The 20,301-nt window shown below is 39.9% G+C and overlaps 1 protein-coding gene across 1 annotated transcript in view; it reads right to left on the bottom strand.

Annotated features, from left to right (window-relative positions):
- Nucleotides 1-20,301, bottom strand: part of RSPO2 (R-spondin 2) — a 120,344-nt gene that overhangs the window by 98,447 nt on the left and 1,596 nt on the right.

Raw genomic sequence — 20,301 nt, 5'->3', positions numbered from 1 at the left:
ATCCAAAATTTCTGCTGTGTTGTCTTGTAAGAAGAGGAAGAAAGTAATATGGCAGTACGCTAATGCAATACCAGAATTTTGCAGCACTATTATATAAGTAATTAATTAAGCATTAATTAGGTGGTCCCAAAAGAATGTCTCCTTTTTCATTTATAAAGGAACTGTCCTTTCACTTCAGAAATGTATTGAAAGTCTGTCTATCCTGGAAGCCAACACCATGAAATATCTTCAGGATGAACTCCATGGGGAAGAAAGGGAAACTTTATAAAAAAACATGATGGCTTTCAATTCAAACAATATGAAACTCTGCAGTACGCAATGGGTCCATTTCTGGAAATACAGGCTTCAAAAACTTTTGAAACATCACATATAATGAAGACCCTTGATCAATATTCTGCCCTTCACAAATTTCAAGCAAAAGTCTGGCACCTTGACAGTGCTAATGCCAAACCAAGAGGAAAATTTTGCATGGGAAAATTAAAACTGGATTCAAAGGCCTTCAAGCTTCCTTTCCACTTGTATGGTCCTCATGGATGAGCTACAAAGAAGCTGCACAGGCTATTTGCTAGAGTATACTTCCCAGTTTGGAGCCCAGTGTTTGGAGGTCCATTTTCCCCACTGAGTAACACCAACTAATTTACTGAACGTATGGCCACTGAGATCATTATGATCATCACTTCTAAGATTCTTGTAGCATACGCTAAGGTATCAATAGGACTTCATTCTTTCCTACTTCTTAAGTGATCTGAGTAACTCTCATATTAAACTTGGGAAGGAAAACCAGTCCCAAATTAAAAGATCATGGTAAAATAGAAGAGCTTGGATTTACTGCTTCATTGACTAGATTTATTATTATTACTACAATCCCCAGTGTAAAAATGTAACTATTCTCATAATTGAGGAGTCTTTTTCTTCTATGAGTTACTGAAGAACTTCTCACATACTCTTTAAGTTGTCTTGTTCCTGGATTCAATGAAGAATACTGAGCTGAAGGTAATAAAGCCACTGGCCCTATCTATTTAAGTTATGTCCAGCAAAATGTGGTAGACATCAACATATAATGTCAAACAATTGAAATTTCTTAGGGCTTTTTGCACTTAACCCCAAAATAAACCGATAGCAGATGAGCCTTGTCAACAATTTGCTAGTTGCTTAGTACACTCTGACTACCATGTTCTAGAATGCACACTATATATCTGGTTGGTATTAAAGTGCATAATGAAGAACATATTTACATCCTGTATTTTTCCAATCTTATTCACTATATTACAGGATTAATGGGTCTACAGTTCATGTCAGGAGCCAAATTGTTCTAATAAAATATGAAGCATTTATCTACTGAGAGGCTGGAAAGGGCACAGTTTGTTTATTGCCAAGTTTGAAACAATGCTAACAAGAACGCATGTTACTAAATCTCATTCATGCCCATAAGATTTCACATGCTAAGACTATGCCGAGTAAATAAAATTCAGAAACCTAAAGGAAATCCTATTCTCTTATTTTTATTGACCATTAGTAAGAAGCTTGGCTCTGTACTGGAAACAGCTCATCTCAGCTACTTCTAAGGTACCTAGCACGTCATTATAATCTACGTAAGACGTGGGGAGTACTGGGCGAATAAGCAAAGGGGTACAGTCCTACCAGAACCCAGCAAAACCACTGGGTAAGCAAAGTTTATTGACAGCCATATCCAACTGTCGCAGCATTTCACCTAGCACTTATGAACCAATGATGATATTCTCATTGCACTCAAGTCAACACAAGATGTGCCATTAATTTCATAGGGCCAGAATTCTCCCTCTATCTTTGTCTTAAAGAACCTACAAAGCAGTTTAAACAAATAACAGTGCACTGCTCTAAAGCCCAAGTATGAGGTTTTGACCATCTTGTTGTTCATGGAGAAAGCTTGCAAAGAACATATTGCACAAAGGCACTACAAGTGGAAAATAATGAGTGCTGAGGAACAGGTATTCCAAGTTATAAATACCAGAACAAAAAAGGAATGTAGCAGAATGTAAGTAGAAACAGAGAATTAGATAGCAGAAATGAATTTATTTCTTCTAAAGATGTGCAGACTCTTCACCATTATAGTGCTGCTACAGGTCTATGCCAGGAACAAATGTGTAGTTCCATCTTCCAGATGAAGAAAGATGGGGATAGGAGATGGACTGAATAGCTCACCAAGGTCACACAGGCTGAGAGTCAGGAAGTGAAAATAGTTCTTCTGCATCCTGAGACAGCTCCTTATTATTGCAGTCCTCCTGTTCTAAATCTGTAGCAAAACTGAACATAATTGGTGCAAAACTTTTAATTCATAGAGCTCTTTAAAAAATTAATTTTACTAAATTTTAAAAGACTTCAAAACTTCCTACAAAGTTTTCTTCCAAAACAAAAATGAACCAATAAAACCATTTTCAAATAAAGACAGGGGTTTTGGGAGTATGGGAGACAGGAAGAAGGTGATACTTCCAATAAATATGGAAGCTTCAGCAACAAGTTCAGAGAAAAACTGAAGGATTTGCAGGCAAGACAAAAGAGCTCATAGAAACTTGGAAAAACCATGAAGAAAGAATAAATGCTAGAAATTATGCTGAAGCTGCACATGACTGAAAGCAAAGGAGCAGCAAAGCCATCTAATTAGAAATGAGGAAGGTAGAAGAGCAGAATAGATGTCTTTAAACGTAGTGGAGAGACACCTGATTAGAAAATTTTAACTCTGGATATATGCCTATATTCCCACACATTAATGTATCATCTGAGTTACAGAAAAATGTACAGAAAAGACAACTCCAACTCACCGTTTCCACACAACACAAATATGCACTTAGCTGCAGGACGTCACCATAATTCAATCCAACAGCACTGTGCTTTGCATCCTGCATGTACTTACCACATTCAAAACATCCACCAAAGCTGTCATCCTCCCTGTTGTCAGCTCAAGGCATCAGAGTTTGAGACATCACACAATGATGATGGACCAGACTTAGAAATCTTGAACTAGAACAGATGGAGCTCATTTGCTGTTCAGATATGTATAACAGCTTTATCTCCTCATCTTGCACGAATACCATTAAAAAATTAAATTAAATGAAGTAGCTTCTGTATTTCAGGTCTACTTAAATCACAGCAGGCTGAGTCTCATCCAGAAAGAATGACACTTAATGGCTATAGGGCTTTTTTAATTCAAATCAGAATTCCCTCATAAAGAAGACAAAAAATAAAAATATATTCAATTTACCTGTGCACTCTGGGTGTTTTGTGTTTAGCATATTTCAAGCAGAAATTAAAATTAGTATTTGGCAAGGGGGCACGGAATTTCTTTGGTTATTCTGTGGGAATGCAAATAAGTTCTTAAAAACAGCCAAGTCATATGTTTATAAAAAACCTAAAAGCCACTTGGCTCACATGACACAGAAGAGGTTTGTAATGTGAATAATAAGAGACTCTAGAATTAAAGGAAAGACACTGACAGCTCTGAGGATGTAAAGACAAATATGACATATACTTTTTTTTATTCTTAATTAAGAAATACACATTTATTAACTTTGAGAATGCCTTTAAATGTTTAAAGCTATGTTTCCATTTTCAGATAAGTTACAGTAAAAGTCAGTAATGTGTTCAGCTAAGTATCTCTAAATGCAGGCCTCAAGCATCTCAATTTCAGAGCCTAAGTCTGAGGTGCCTCAAGCTTCTTGTCATTTTCAAAATCTGATCATATAATTATCTTATTCTAGTATGAAATAAAACATCATTTGTTTTTTATAAATATATAAATTGTTCTCACAGCAATTTAGTCAGCCTACTGCAAATGCCTACTTGCATATGAAGAGCTCCATCCTCTATGTCTGAAAGTTAATAAAATACGTCAGGATAAAACCCTATTTAAATACTTTTTCAGACACGTATCTTGTCATAAAAAAATGGCAGTAATTTCTGCATGCTACAGAGTGGAGACGCAGAGTCACGCAGGTTTTGCTATCTCATCTCTGGCAGACATGAGAATGCATAGGATTTCACATCAGATGATAGAGCCAACACTTTCTAAATCCCTTAGATCATTGCCATGGATGCAATGTTCTACATGCAGCTGTTTGCTCAGTCAATAAACCTGGAGGCAGGAAACTCATTTATGTGCTTATTATCCTTCATAATAACCATATACATGCCTAGAGATTAACACTCTAGGACCATGCAAATCACTGATATAATGTAAACTGCAGTGTGATAAAACACCACCCTCTGCACCAGAGCAACTGAGGCACAGAAGTGAAATAAAAACTTGAAGTTCCTGTTTAAGCTGTGAATGCTCAACATTTAAGGAAAAAAAAAAAAAAAAAAAAGAGAAAAAAACCCCTTACTTGCAGACACACATGCAAAAATCCATTATGGGGGGTGGTGGGGTAGAAGAATCTGGTTTTAAACATACTGACCAGCTCTATTGGTAAGAGAACCAGGCACCTTGGATTCAAATTTCATGCTCTCACCACTAAACCACAATCCCTGCAGAGCATTTAAGTAAAGCTGTAAAATGGAACATCAAACAGCAAATGCAAAGCTCTAGGATATATTTTAATACTATCAAGAACATTCAGATAATCAGAGTTCTCCTTGGCTAAACATACGTGAAAAAAAAAAGATAAATTATTCCATACAGTAGAATATCATGGAGATCTCTACATGGTTATTACAAGGAGAGAAGAGATAGTGTTTGTTACAAACTGAGCATGAATGACAAAAAGAAAAATATATCAAGAAACAACATGGTAACAAGCAGCGATGAAAAACAACTCAACTATGTTTGTGGCTAAACAAAATGGTTAATGCTTAGTCACGATCTCATAAGTTAGCAGTGTGAGATGTAACTGCAAAAGAAGGATAACGCTAAATAGTTCTGACATTAAATCATTTCAATACAAGCCCCTTGAGAGACATGTTATTCCTCTACAGCACTGTATTTTGTTGTGTGCTTTTTTCTCATTACATATCTGCCAGGTTTAACTATGACTTGAGGTATTTTTAAGAAGAAATATCAAGCCCAGAAAGGTATATGCTATGCTGAACCTCACAAAAATACAGAATCAATTACCGTTTTCTGTAGAAACAGAAACTTTGTAATGAAAATTTTACATGGAAATTGAAGTATTGAGTAAAAGCACTGCTCACTCCAGCAGCGGTCAATAATGCTTCAGAGAAAGGTTTAAGAAACCTCTAGTTGGCAAAGGCAAATTCATCTCCACACTAAAAGTATTCCCAGTCTGTGACACTCAAGTTTAAACCTAGAAGCATAAGATGAAGTAGTTCCTCTGAAAAATTCTAATCTCAATAAGCATAGTTTTTTTATATTTCCATATAAAAATATTTCCTACTTCACCCTGCCATGGTCCAATCTCAGATCTAGCAGGAATGGCTATAGTGGCCTGCTCTGGTGAACATCCACCTAGTTGCATAATGTGGGCACAATCAATCATCTCGTTTGATTCTACCCCTATCCGAATTCATAGCAGAGTTGAGTAAAACCAAAAAAACCTATATATAATTACTTGTGACTTTTTTTTTTTTCAGAGGTGCCAAGCAACCCTAATCCTTATTCTCTTTTACCTTATGGAGGAACTCAGGCCTTTATAACCCCAGGACTCCATTTCTACACCTATAAGATACCTCACACTTCAGAGGAGAGTTGTACAGGAAAGTGTCCTGAGCACTCCAAAACACAATCACAAAACAGAAGAATAAATTATTTTCAAAGACACCGTCACAGTAGGCATCTTATTAAGACTATGAGGTCACTGGGCTCGCTAACCCCACGTAATCAGAAAACAAAGACCATGGTGGACGAAGTACCATTGCTACTGGCCACTCGGTTTTCTCCTGGATTTTGAAGTGTCAGTTAATGTATTACTTTGAAGCTGTCCATATCTAAGGATATGAACTACACGTGTAGCTATTTATCAGCTACGGTACACACGCTGATCTCCCAGCAAGGACAAAAGCAACAGAATGTAGATGAAAAAATGTTAAGACTTTAGTAATTAGAAAAAGCCAGCTGTAGCTAATAAGGAAATGGAATGTTAAACTGGGATTTTATTTTTTTTTTAATTTTTTTTTTAAACTTTACTGCAGCTGAGACACAGAAGCCAAGTAAATTACTGGACTCTTTCACTATATGACTTCTGCTAGAAAACTGTGCATGGAAAAACTACCACAGCTGATCTGGTAGGAACACAAGCCCTAAATGGAGGTCTTCATTCAGGTCAAGCTTTGGCAAATTCTAATCCTTCTCAGGTGACATTACTTGTATGCCACCACATCCAGTTGATCTCTTCAAATATTTTCCTTCCTCTCCTCCTTAAGCCTTCCAGAGTGTGTTTAAGTAGCACAGACTAATGTTATTTTACCCAATGAGCCTCATATTACACCAGGCTCAATATGCAGTAGTTTCACTCAGCGGCTGCTTGGAAAGCTATTAAGAGAAAACAATATGAAACCAAGTCTGTCTTCAGATTCAGGTTTAATAGAGTCACATTTCAACCCTTTTCCAAAAGCTGAAAAAACCCTACATATTGATGTCACTGCTAATGTTACAATAACTGAAATAAAAGTTGGAAGCAGAAAGACTTTTTCCAGGAGTCTGATGGAAAGAACTGAAAGTAATGAAAAAAGAGTTTAAGTTCTCAAATACAGCACTAGCAAAGTGAACTACAACTCTTAAAAAAGTGCCTGGTTTTCAGTCTTTCTGTATGATCTGACAGTAATATTGCATGAGTCAACAATATACCTGAGCAAGCATCATTTTAAAAATATACACTATATCTGAGACAGACTGACATCACACACAGATTTACAATAAAATGAGTGAGACCAGACTTAGAGCTAGTACCCTAATCATTACATTCACAATGGACTCTTTGGTATTTGTAAACATTTGGAAAGAAAAAAAAAAGGGGGAGCAAGGAACTCAAATGATGCAAAATTAGCATGATATAGAACTTTATTTTATGATAACTTTAAATGGTGCAGATCATCACCACAAATTTAGTTTTTCATCTTCCCTCTGATTCACCTCTTACCTTTCATTTCCACTGTGCTTCATCTGCTTTGGAAGTGTGCATAGGAGGGCAACGGGAAGCAAGAGGTGGAGCAGGTGCTATTTCAAGACTTCTGCTAGACCAGGAGTCTTGTCGAGGGGAAAGTGAGAGAGCCGGGAAGTCTTGTGTCACTGCTAAATACCAGGAGGCTCCTCTGGGTTGATTTCAGTACTCCAACAAAGTTAAGGTGATTGCAATTGCATATGATTCAGCAAAAAACAAAACAAAACAAAACAAATCATTGTAAAAAAGTGTTTCCTGATGTTCAGAAGGAACCTCCTGTGTTTCAGTTTGTGCCCATTGCTTCTTGTCCCGTAACTGGGCACCACTGGAAAGGGCCTGGCCCTGGCCTCTTTGCACTCTCCCTTCAAGTACACTGATGAGATCTTCCTTGAGCCTACCCCAGGATGAACAGTCCCAGATCTCTCAGCCTTTCCTCCCAGGAGAGATGCTCCAGTCCCTTACTCATCTTTGTGGCACTTTGTTGAACTCTCTCCAGTATGTCCACATCTCTCTCGTAGTGAGGCGCCCAGAGATGGACACAGTACTCCAGGTGTGGCCTCACCAGTGCTGACTTGAGGGGAAGGATCATCTGCTGGCAACACTCCTCCTAATGCAGCACAGAACACCATTAGCCTTCCTTGCAAAGCAATAGCACATTGCTGGCTTATGTTCAGCATGGTGTCCACCATGATCCCCAGAGCCTTTTCTGCCAAGCTGCTTTCCAGCTGGGTGGCCCCCAGCATATGTTGATGTATGGGGTTATTCTTTCCCAGGTACAGGACTTTGCACTTCTTGGTCAACTTCATGAGTTCCTGCTGATTTCTCCAGCCTTTTGAGGTCCCCCTGGATGGGGGGTTAATATGCACAAGACGCAACTACATTTTTAGCAGAAGAACAGACAATATCTTCTTGTACCCGAAGCTGAGCAAAACAAGATTCCCTTTGATGCAATGTAAAAGTTGCAGAGATTATGCAAGAGATGGATAAAGCATATGCACCGCAAATATAGGAAGATAAGTGGAAAACTCTTGACTTTCTTGCTGAGAGAGATACAGATGAGGCTGAACTCTACTATCTGAAATGAAGGAAATATACACTTTTTTTTGTGCTGGTACATGCTCTCAACACAGAGAAACAGGATAATCCAGTAAACATGGACAAGTCAGAATCAAAACCAGAGATAAGATACCCAACTTTGTCCCAGACTGTTAATCACAAGGTTATTCTGTGCCTCCTCTTCCTCTCCTACCCTGCATCAGTTTTGCTTACTTGAACCTTTCAAAAGAAGTATGTATTTTTACTACTACACGTCTGTACAGCAGCAGAGATACACACTGTGTAGCACTAGGTGGCCTACAGGTTCTGTTCACCTAAATATCACAAGATTTGCTTCTCAATTTTACAGCACACAAATTGCATTGAAGTAGTTCATAGTTTTCTGCTTCTACAACAATCTGTATTTAAAAAAACCACAGTAAACTTGAATCAAAGCTAGCTTTATAAAAAAAAAAAGAAGTTATTTTAAACACCGCAAAAATGTTGGGGATTTTTCTCATTTTACTTTCCAACTACAGCTACAAATGGTGGGCTTGGCAGTGCTAGGTTAATGGTTGGACTTGATGATCTTAAAGGTCTTTTCCAACCTAAACAATTCTATGATTCTATTCTATGTTTCCTAAAACTCAATCCCCCCCCCCCCAAAAAAAAAAAAAACAAACTTTGAAGGCCAAGTGCAACAGGTGAAGTTCAGCAAAATCTGAGACTAAAAGAGTGTGATAAGCATTTGTAATTCTATAGTTTCATTAGCTAGAAAGAGAAACCATGGCCCACTGTCATCTCAACATCAGTGAAGTTGCTGCACTTCAGCATACTGCAGCACTGCTGTGAGAAATGCAGTTGGAAGCCAAAGCACCTGTCGAGAAGCACCATTTCAATTAGATGCTTTCATTATTAACTCCATCATATTAACATTTCACGCTTGAACACTGCTTAGCATTTACATAAAACAGGGATTTATTTTCTATTACCATTGCTATTCATGCATGCACATATTAACCAAAACTTTAACATGTGGAAAGACTAACCACGAAAGCAATCCCTCCGACTCCCTGAACATACCCTCTTACCAGCAAGGCAGACTTCCCAGCACTGAACCATGTCAGGTAAACAATACATACACAAAGCACATGATCTGCCCACGTGCAATTGGTATTTTCTGAACATCTTAGAAACCACGAAGAGAGGCACATGCAGACCAGTATATTTTTGATGGCCCAGGCAAGGAGCCTGTTGAAGAACCGTCCTTTCATCAGCTGTTGCCACAGGAGATCACAACAGCAAAGGCACACAACTGCCCTACTCCAAAAGGTGCTGTCCCTTGGTTATCCCTCAGAAAGTCAACTTTCCTCAACATTGACCATTCAGCGTAGTAGGGGAGAGATTGACCAGTTGGGAGAGAGCAGAAGAAATTTTGGGAGAGAGCAGGAGAAGAAATTTAGAGGTAAAACCACCTGCTGATAATGCTCTTGATTAAAGTATTATAACATGTAATTCCATGAGGACAGAGAAATAAGCAAACCCTCAATAAAATGTTCTTTGGTGTTCGGTCCCTTGCAAGAGTGAAGCATCTCAGATCAGAGATCATTTGTAAGTATTTTGTAATAATTTGCAATAGCTTTAAACCAACCAAAACCAAGTAGCTGCTGTATTGTTGTGTTGTGAACACAACCTAACGTAGCTTGGGTGCATTGCAGAGATCCTGCTGAGTTACAGTTCCTCTTGCTGAATCAAAACTGAATCCATGTCCATCACTTTATTAGCACGCACTGTGTTAAAAGACCTAAACCAGGTCTGAACTAGCTGGAAAGCCCAAAGAATACTTCTGCTAGTGGAGGGAAATCCAGGACAGATGCTGCTCTGGTGTGGTGGGTTGGCCCTGGCTGGATGCCAGGTGCCCACCAGAGCCAATCTATCACTGTCCATCCTCAGCTGGACAGGGAAGAGAAAATATAATGAAAGGTTTGTGGGTCAAGTTAAAGACAGGGAGAGATCACTCACCAATTACCATCACAGGCAAGACAGACTCAGCTTAGAAAAAAATAATCTAATTTATTACCAATCAAATCAGAGTCGAGTAATAGGAAATAAAACCAAATCTTAAAACACCTCCCCACACCCCTCCCTTCTTCCCGGGTTCAACTTCACCCCCCCAATTCTCTCCCTCCTTCCCCCCCAGCAGCACAGGGGGACGGGGAGTGGGGGTTATGGTCAGTTCATCACACGTTGTCTCTGCCGCTCCTTCCTCCTCAGGGGGAGGACTCCTCACACTCTGCCCCTGCTCCAGTGTGGGGTCCCTCCCACAGGAGACAGTCCTCCATGAACTTCTCCAACATGAGTCCTTCCCACAGGCTGCAGTTGTTCACAAACTGCTCCAGCGTGGGTCTCTCCCACGGGGTGCAGACCTTCAGGAACAGACTGCTCCAGCGTGGGTCCCCCACGGGGTCACAAGTCCTGCCAGCAAACCTGCTCTGGCGTGGGTTCCTCTCTTCACGGGGCCACAGGCCCTACCAGGAGCTTGCTCCAGTGTGGGCTTCCCACAGGGTCGCAGCCTCCTTGAGGTGCCTCCACCTGTTCTGACGTGGGGTCCTCCATGGGCTGCAGGTGAATATCTGCTCCATCATCATCCTCTATGGGCTGCTGGGGAATCTCTGCTCCAGTGCCTGGAGCACCTCCTCCCCCTCCTTCTTTACTGACCTTGGTGTCTGCAGAGCTGTTCCTCTCACATCTTCCCACTCCTCTCTCTGGCTGCAATTGCTGTTAGTGGGGGTTTTTTCTCCCTTCTTAACCATGTTATCCCAGAGATGCTACCACCGTCACTGATTGGCTTGGCCTTGGCCAGCAGCGGGTCCGTCTTGGAGCCGGCTGGCATTGGCTCTATCAGACACAGGGGAAGCTTCTAGCAGCTTCTCACAGAAGCCACCCCTGTAGCCCCCCCGCTACCAAAATCTTGCCATGCAAACCTAATACATCTGGTGACCTTAATTCAGAGGTTATTGTCTAAGCAGGGTCAGCGCTACAGGACCTCACCTCAGCTGGAATCCTTAAGTACTATCTCAATATAGATAAAGTGAAAAAGATGATGAAACTTTAATTCCCATTCAAAAGATTCTTAGCTACACGCTTTTCAGTGGGATCACTGGATAAGTCGGTAGGCTTATAATGAAAACATATATCTACTAAAATGTTCTGTAGGAATCCAAGAAAGAAGCAAGAGCAACTCAGTAACACCTATCTTTGCTAAGCATAGTTGCTGTTTCAGTGGTTTCCAACTTGCCCAACAAGTTTTAGTATGGACACACTGGGTGTTGTCAGTACTGCTATGCATGTGCAGATTAATCTGTGCACGCACAACAGCCATGTGTCTGATGTGGCTAGTTTGGGGGTTTTTTGGTATTTCAAAGGTGGCAACCATACGGCTGAAAAGACAATACATAGTGCAGAGCATATATTTGTATGTAACATATTTCAGCCAGCATTTCAACTCAAAAAAGAAAATAACGTGTCTAGATCAGGAAGTTTACATTTTGTCGCACCACTGCAATTCTGACAAAAATACTGTTGTTCCTTCACAGCGTAAATCAGTACAAGTTTCTCTCTATACATAAAAAGGCACAGACATTGGCTTCATTGCTGCACATGGTCTACTTGGGAGTTCATGTTCATGCAACTGTCCAGTCATTAAAAAAAAAAAAAAGCACCAATTTAGGCAGTACCTAAAAGCCAACATCACAAACACTATTTATATTTTAGGTTCTTTCCTCCATCTCACTACATCTATGTTTGGGTCTGGTTTTCATCAAGATGGAGAAAATCTTGACATTCTCAAAAAATACAGACAAAAGTTTCTGCAAGCTAAATTTGAGACTCATAATCCCTACACCATATACTCTGGATTATTTTTAGATTTACATTTTTATAATCCTAGTGAGTAAAAATTTTTTAAAAAACAGAAAATCCTACTAGAAGGATTTTCATAGTATTTTCAATCTATGTTAACCATACATGAGATTTGCTCTTACCCTCTTCAAATAATGTTCATAATTCAAAGTGTTTATTTTTAAATGTAATTACAGAACTGCATGCTTTTTCTAAATATTACTTGTAATTACTTACACTTTCCTTGTTACAGTCATACAAACACCCCATAAAAACAAAAAAAAGAAAGAAAGAAAGAATGAGAGCAGATAGCATAAACTCCATTCCCTTATAAAAGGACAAAGTCTTACAGATACACCAAGTACTTGGCTTTACTGAAATTGGTATTTCAAAAAGAAATACATAACTAATTATTTACTGGATGCCAAGATTTGCAAACTGCCTGCTATCAAAGGATGTTTCTCCCATTACAGTGAAACAGAGAGCATGAACATTTTTTCACTGCTCACCACATCTTGGCAGATTAGATCTTAAAAACCTCCCCTTGCTTTGCAATCACATCAAAGTACCTAGAATACCAGTTGCTTCTCTGTTTTCCCTTAAAAAAAAATAAAAAACAATTTCTTTCTGCCCCATACTACAATTTTATTCCTTTATTTATGTTCTTTTACTCTTCACAGTTTGTACACAGAATCTTTAGGTTGGAAAGGACCTTTAAGACCACCAAGTCCAACCATTAACCTAACACTGCCAAGTCCACCACTCAACCACGTCCCTAAGCTCCACATCTTTGCATCTTTTAAATACCTCCAGGGATGGAGACTCAGCCACTTCCCTGGGCAGCCTATTCCAGTGCTTGGTAACCCTTTCGGTGAAGAAATTTTCCCCAATATCCAATCTAAACCTCCCCTGGCGCAACTTGAGACCATTTCCTCTTGTCCTATCGCTTGTTACTTGGGAGAAGAGACCAACACCCACCACGCTACAACCTCCTTTCAGGTAGTTGTAGAGAGCCGTAAGGTCTCTCCTCAGCCTCCTTTTCTCCAGGCTACAAACAACACCAGTTCCCTCAGGCGCTCCTCATAAGACTTGTGCTCTAGACCCTTCCCTGCCTTCATTGCCCTTCTCTGGACACACTCCAGCACCTCAATGTCTTTCTTGTAGTGAGGGGCCCAAAACTGAACACAGCACTCGAGGTGGGGCCTCACTGGTGCCGAGTACAGGGGGACAATCACTTCCCTAGTCCTGCTGGCCACGCTCTTCCTGATACAAGCCAGGATGCTGTTGGCCTTGGCCACCTGGGCACACTGCTGGCTCATATTCAGCCAGCTGTCAATCAACACCCCCAGGTCCTTTTCCACCAGACAGCTTTCCAGCCACTCTCCCCCAAGCCTGCAGCGTTGCATGGGGTTGTTAAGGGCATTCAAGTCCATAAACAAGAGGAAAGGCCAGGAAATTTAATCACCAATATTTCACATGCTACCACCTAAAAAGAAATCTGAAGCCATAACTTCAAAGCATCACATTTAAGCATCAAAATAGAGTAAGATCAAAGCATAGAACATATTCATTGGAGTGTTGCGTTCAAGAGTATTTAAGTACAAACACAAGGATGAGGTACTGTGACCTGTACACATCCAGAAAATACTAGCATCTGCTCCATGGACCACAGTTTGATAGATGACGGTCAGAGACGTGTGTAGCTTTGAAATCAAGGTGCTACGATGGAGCAATCCCGAATTAAAGACATACAGTTAAGGTCTCGAACTCTTGTAGTCTCAGAGAAAGATCTACAGAGGAAAGTACTGTGATAGTCCATCATTCTAGATTAGTTACAGTTGTCATCTCCATTCCACATTGACTTGCACATCAATTACGTATTTTGAAATAGGATTATGTACAAACACCAGTTTCTTGTAATTCCTCTTTCCTGCCCTCTATGTCCACCGCAGAAACTATTGGAAATGTGACATTAATTAGAGTGTCTGTCAGACTCATTCTTTCACTCTTGCCTCTCCTGTGTTTGACACTGTGTTGCACCATCACCTGCCTCCCTGACCCTTTCAACTTCATTTCTCCTGAGTTTTGAAAAAGTATTAGTGAAAATGGACAGGATGGTTCAACTCGTGGTAAACCCTGCAAGAGCTGGACCAGCCAGATGTAGAGAGAATAAAGGGGTGCAGCTCAGTTTCAAGTCAGGCTCAGAAGTCATCTTACTGCCCACATATATATGAAGTTCAACAAGTGAAACAGTAAACCCTGGTCAATAATGACCGTTATGTATGGAGCTAAGTGGACAAAGTCACCGTGTAAATACGGGAAATTGCTGTATGAACCAAACTCTGCATCTGCCTGATGGTGCTCAGAAGCAAAATCCACTTGACACTTTATTTCCTAAGATATATGGGTCAGAATCCAAGTATCAAAAAGTTATACCACAAGCCTATTCCACACTCTATACCAAAAATTACTTGGAAAGATATTTAATAAGCTTTAAACTGAAGCACTACTGCCCCAAAAAGTGATAGATTTACTCTGCATGCACAAAATTACTTTCCAAAGCATTGCATCTGCTAAACAAGTACTACAAAGACAATGAGTATACAAACCATGGCAGCACCTAATTTTGGTGTCTAAAGCAGCCTATGATGAAAGGATCAAGCTGCTATGTTTGTGCATTATCAAAAGCCAACATGTATGAAGTCATGCTTTTCACTAAGAAAAGGATTAGCAAATACTTGGAGCCTAGACAAATACAAAAGGTTCTCCAACTGTGCCTGAACAAAACTTTGAGGTGAAGAGAGGGCGTGCCTGAGGAATTTAATTTAATATTAAAAAATACTTGAAGCTAAATAAATCTCTAATACAAGAGAAAGTATAAACTTCAGGGACTGCATCTGTTAAAGTTAACAGAGCTACACCAACACATAATTTTAATAAAAGGTCAGAAGATTGGATGTGGTGGGTGCCTTAGCATTTGGGGTTGACTTCAGCTTACTTCAGGGGCTAACAATGAGGATGTGTACATCTGAACTACACTTCAATTATAGAGGCAATCAGGTCATCTAATTTAATATTTATTGAGCTTGAGGTAAGCTTTATCTGATCAAAGGCAGGCATCTATTGTAGAATGGAGTTAATTGTACCAACATCTCCATGGACTGTACCAATTAGCACTACATCAATTATATAAGAAAATTTAGACATTCACGTTGCAGATAATTACATGTAGTCACACGAATCCCCTGGATTTTATAATCAAGGATGCAATTTTGGAAAGGGATGTTATGGTCAGCTGAGTTTGATGTACAGTGCACCGGGAAAAGTTTTCAACTTGTGTTGATATGCAGGTTTGACTGGGCAGTCCTCTCTCATCTATGGTTAGCTAAGGTTTTTTGTATTAAAAAATAGCTAGATGATCAGAAATGAAATGCAGACCTCCACGGGATAGTCAGACTCTTGGCAGAAATAGCAAGAAAAAGAAAAAAGAAAACCAAAAAACAGTTTACAGAAAGGCCATTGTTTACTTCTTTATGCCTTGAATTTTGATAGTGAAAAACTTTTCCACTTTCTAGCTTTTAAATAATGTCATATTTTTCATTAAAAGCAGCTTACGTAAACAACACCATGCTAACATACTTTATCATAGTAATTATGCTGGCCTGTATACTGTAAATGATACATTGAAGTGAAAAACTGCATTCTTGCTGTTATCATCATAGCTTCCCTATATTAGTATACAATCTCACTTTTGGTATTTGTCATGCATTTTGAACTGCTCTAGTAACAGATTTCAGCCAAGCTTTGGAAAAACATACATTCCTCCCCCCGCCCCCCCGCCGCCGCCAAAAAGGGAAAACATAAAATTAAGCCAAGTTTATCAAGCAGACAAATGTAACTTCTTCATCACAGTGTAAATCTTCTTGCAGGTTTTAATACAAAAGCATATAAGCATAGACTTCAAGTTCTGACCAGACACATCCATCTAGCCCAGTATCCTAACTCCAAGCGACCTGTAATGGAATGTAATGGATACAGGAAAGGAAAAGCATACGTAGAGCAACACTGTGCCAGCACATGCTCCCCGTTTTCAATTTCCACCATAACAGGCCTTGAGACACCTAAGGGTGTCAGATGCGTATGACTTGCTGCACGGTGTCCTGCCTGGCCACCTGCTCAAGGTCAGGTACGTGCCAGGCCCAAAAGGATATTTTTTAAATATCACAAGCAGCACTAGAAACCTGTTTTTGGCAACTGAATCAAGCACCTAAACTTAGGTGTCCTTTTTCATGCCGAATCCTGCTCTCGGCATTTTGAGTGTCTCTTCTGCAAATCTTTGTGTTCCACTTGAGCATCGATTATCCTCAGCAACACTGCATCATTAGCTAGTTCAGTATTCAGTCAGTCACTCACACAGAAGTTCTGACTTCTGCTGACATTTTAGTGTAAGAAATTTCCTCAGACTTACCAGATAACAGAGCATAAGTAGCCAAAAGTTTAAAAGTTTAGACTTTTCAATGGTTACGGTGTTAGGATATTCTTACTGCTGTAGTAATGATGTGTATACAAAGAATGTTTAATAACTAACTCCTAAGTGGTAAGGGGCTGAGGAACAGAAGCTTTACCACTGATCACAAGTACCTGGGAAATTACTCCAGAAAGTGTTAACATATCTTGATTCTTTTACAAATTCTGTTACAAGCATTTAATGTAACACCTGAGGAAAACAAGTATTTCAGAGTACAGCTTCCTCCTAAGACTTTAAGCCTTAACTCACAGACAAAAAGTTAACTGTCTTCCAAATGTAAAACATGTTTCAAGTTCAAAAAGAGGAGGATAGAATAGGTAAGATATTTGGATACTGTTAGACAATTAAAAGATATTCTTTATAGTATGACTTTTTTTTTTTTTAGGTAGTAAATTACTCTTTTGGAGTTAGTACAGTCCTTGCAAAAGCAGATGTGGTATTTACTTCAATCAAGTAATTCCAACACAGATTCCTTTTCCCCAATGCTCAAATCATCAATCTTTCCCAAAGCCTGACCACACAATCCAAGTGAAACAGGTTCCAAGATTTTCCCCATCTCAGGAAAGTATCTAGTTAGGAAAGCCAAATCACAATCCCCAATATCTCAACCGGTTTTTCTTCTAGTTGAAAATCCATGTAACAGCTTCTTATATTAATAACTGGTTCATGGTCAAGATTCCCACCTTACATTATGATACAGACTTAAGTGACATAATTTTGATTCCAGCTACTATGTTCCTCCACGTATGCGTATACTTCTATAAACACCATACGCAGAGCTATAGTGAGCTCTGAGAAATGCTTGGGGAAATTTCCTTTCCCAGGCACTCCTATTTCCATCTGTGGATATTTTGCCATCACCACTGTCGCTTACTATTCACTCATTGACACAGACCCTTTCTTTATGTACATCTAATACAGAGCGCGAGCATCCAGGAGCTGAGCGTGCACCTTACCACACTCCTTGAATATGAACTGAATAGAAAGTCAAGGACTCAACGCCACGTTTTGATTTGAGTTCTTGGATATAGGTAACTTCCAATTTCTCATTATTCCAACATTGGTCTCACCAACTCCAGAGAGCCTCTCTGTACTACAGTTAAGTCTTCCCATCAATGCAGGCACTGCTGTCACATTGACTGTTTTTCCCCCGGAGGGAATTTTGTTGGCATCTAATTTTTGATGGCTGTTTACAAAGATCCCTATATTATTATCTATCAATGCTTTTGCAGAAATACATCACTCCCACCAGTAAGCTAGCCTGACAGCCTTTATTTCTATATATTCCCATTCTGATTTGTGGTACTCTTTGGGAAAGTTGGTTTTATCATGTCTCAGACAAGGAAAAACCAATGGGTTTTCATGTGGCTTGTGATATTCAGTGAAATGCTAAGACATGAAGCTGCTCATCTTATACTGACTGCTAAAGGGAAATCTGAAGAAAAGATAAAAATTTTCATTGACCTGAACAAGCGAGTAGGCATGCAAGAGAAATGAAAAATCAAATTATACAATTAAACAAGAAAGGGAAAGGAGGTGCTTTGATAGTAGGCTAAGCCAGCTGTGAGATTACACCACTGACCTTTAAGCTATGTAACCCTTAAATATGTTTTAGGATAGCTGCTGAAGGAAAGGCAAGTAATCATAATTACCTGCTCAGGACGGAGACTTCCAAAGGGAGAATTTGTTGGGGTGTTTCAAGGGAAGTAAGGGTCTGCTCTGAGCCAACTAGGCAAAGCAATATTCTAATGAGCTGCAAAAGTAACTAAACACAGCAGTGGAGTTAGCAGACTCTGTTGATTGTAATGCATTTACTGAATAATCTTTAATGAAGTGGCATTGACTAACAAAACACAAATCAATGCCAGGTAGGAACCACATTTTAAACCTTAATATTTCATTCCAGTTCTACTGCAGCGTTGCACGCCTTGGTTTGGGAAAGAGTTGAAAGCGGAAGGGGAATGAAGAAATCTGGGAACATCCCCCCAAATTTACTAAGCTCTTGTTTGCTAGAGTATTCTACATCAGCTACAAATCCACACAAACTCCAGTAGAGGCATATATACTTGAAGTTTAAAAAAAAAAATCTACACATGATATTTGCCCATAATTCCAGACTGAATGCAATTGATTTCTACTGCACAGGAGACTTAACCTATGCCAAAAATTTTATTTCATTAAGAAAATGATATTATGGAGCATCTGAGATCATGTAACAGACAAAAACAGAATGCCAGAGAAATTTTAACTGCCAGTACCCCACAGTGAATGCCTGATTATTTGCAGATGGGATATGGAAAAATTGTGAAATTATTGGAATTTTGGGTCCTGTACGAAAGCATTACTTCAGGCTGCATGTGTCACGGCTAATGTCTATTATAATTTGAATACATTCTTAGATTTTGCTTTCAGTGCTTAGAACTGGCTATGCTTACTTCTTTCGACTTAAGTGAAAAGGACTGCATTCTTTAAAGCGCAAAGCAAAACCCTTAGGTGATAGCACAAAACAGTGCCAGTAAGTCAACTGTCAATACTGATGTTATTTATCCAATAACTAAACTAAAAACTAATTTAAATCAACCTCCTTTGGAAAAGCCAACTGTTCAACAAGCACAACAATTGGTCTAGGATCAATCAGCGAACATGAGATCAATTAAAACCAGCTTAAGTTTTTGTAGGACAATTCACACAAGTCGAGTTAGATGTCTATTCATTTCAGTACTCCCACAATGCAATCCTTAAGCTCTGTTGTAAAGCAGAAATACCACTATCACCCTCCGCTGTCTAGCCAGCACTCTAAGTAGTTCCACATTTAATTAAAGACACAGTATACCCTTTGTTAGCACAGATAGTCTGGTCACTTTAAAGGACTGCTATCGTTTTAGCCACACACACAAAAATTAAATTCTGGAAGCCATCTGTTGAAAAAACAGCAAAACTGAATTGCTTTACAATTCTATTTGTACCTACTCTGAAGGTGACATACACATGAAAATGCAAACTGTCTTCGTTTCAGAGTTTTATTACTCCTTGTACTGGTTTAATACTGGAGATGTTAGCTCCTTACCCTTCCAAATAATTGCACTAAAAGTGCGATTTTCAGAAATAAAAATTTCTCAGCAGCTGAGCCACCTGATTTTCAGCTGACTTTAGAAATGGGGAGGGGAGACATGGCTGAGAAAAGAATAGGAAAAGGGAGAGCAAAATAATCCAGAATATGTGGGTAATGAAAATATTTTATGTTGAAGGTGTGTGTCTCCCCCCTCAAAAAAAAAAAAAAAAAAAAGAAGAAAGAAAAACCTCACAGACAACCCTGACAGCAGGGGAAGAGCTGCAGTGACCTTTTCGTCCACATGGGTGCTGTACTGGCACATTCTCCGCTCCGACTCCTAACTCTGGTAATTCCGACCCCAGCATTTTAGGAAAACAGAGTAAACCCGAACGCACCGTTTCTCTCTTCACACACACCCCCCCACCCCGAGGGATCTGCAGGTTTTGAGCAAAAGTCGGCGGCACAGAAATCCCCTCGGCGCTGGGAAAGGCGCAGCCCGCTCCGCCGCCGCGGCTCCCCCGCGGGCGGAGCTGCCCGAGCCCCGCGGGAGCGGCACGGCGGGGCCGGGGGTGCCCGGCCTCCGCGGCGTGAAGGGGAGAAGCCGCCTTTCTACCTCGGAAACACGGTCACTCCAAGCGATCGTCCACGGCAGGCTGCCTCGAAGTCCGCCCCACGGACACGCGAGCCTTACGGCAGGG

The sequence above is a fragment of the Balearica regulorum genome, chromosome 2 (assembly GCF_011004875.1).
Source record: "Balearica regulorum gibbericeps isolate bBalReg1 chromosome 2, bBalReg1.pri, whole genome shotgun sequence".
Classification (NCBI taxonomy): Eukaryota; Metazoa; Chordata; class Aves; order Gruiformes; family Gruidae; genus Balearica; species Balearica regulorum.
This window is presented reverse-complemented; position numbering and strand designations above follow the sequence as displayed.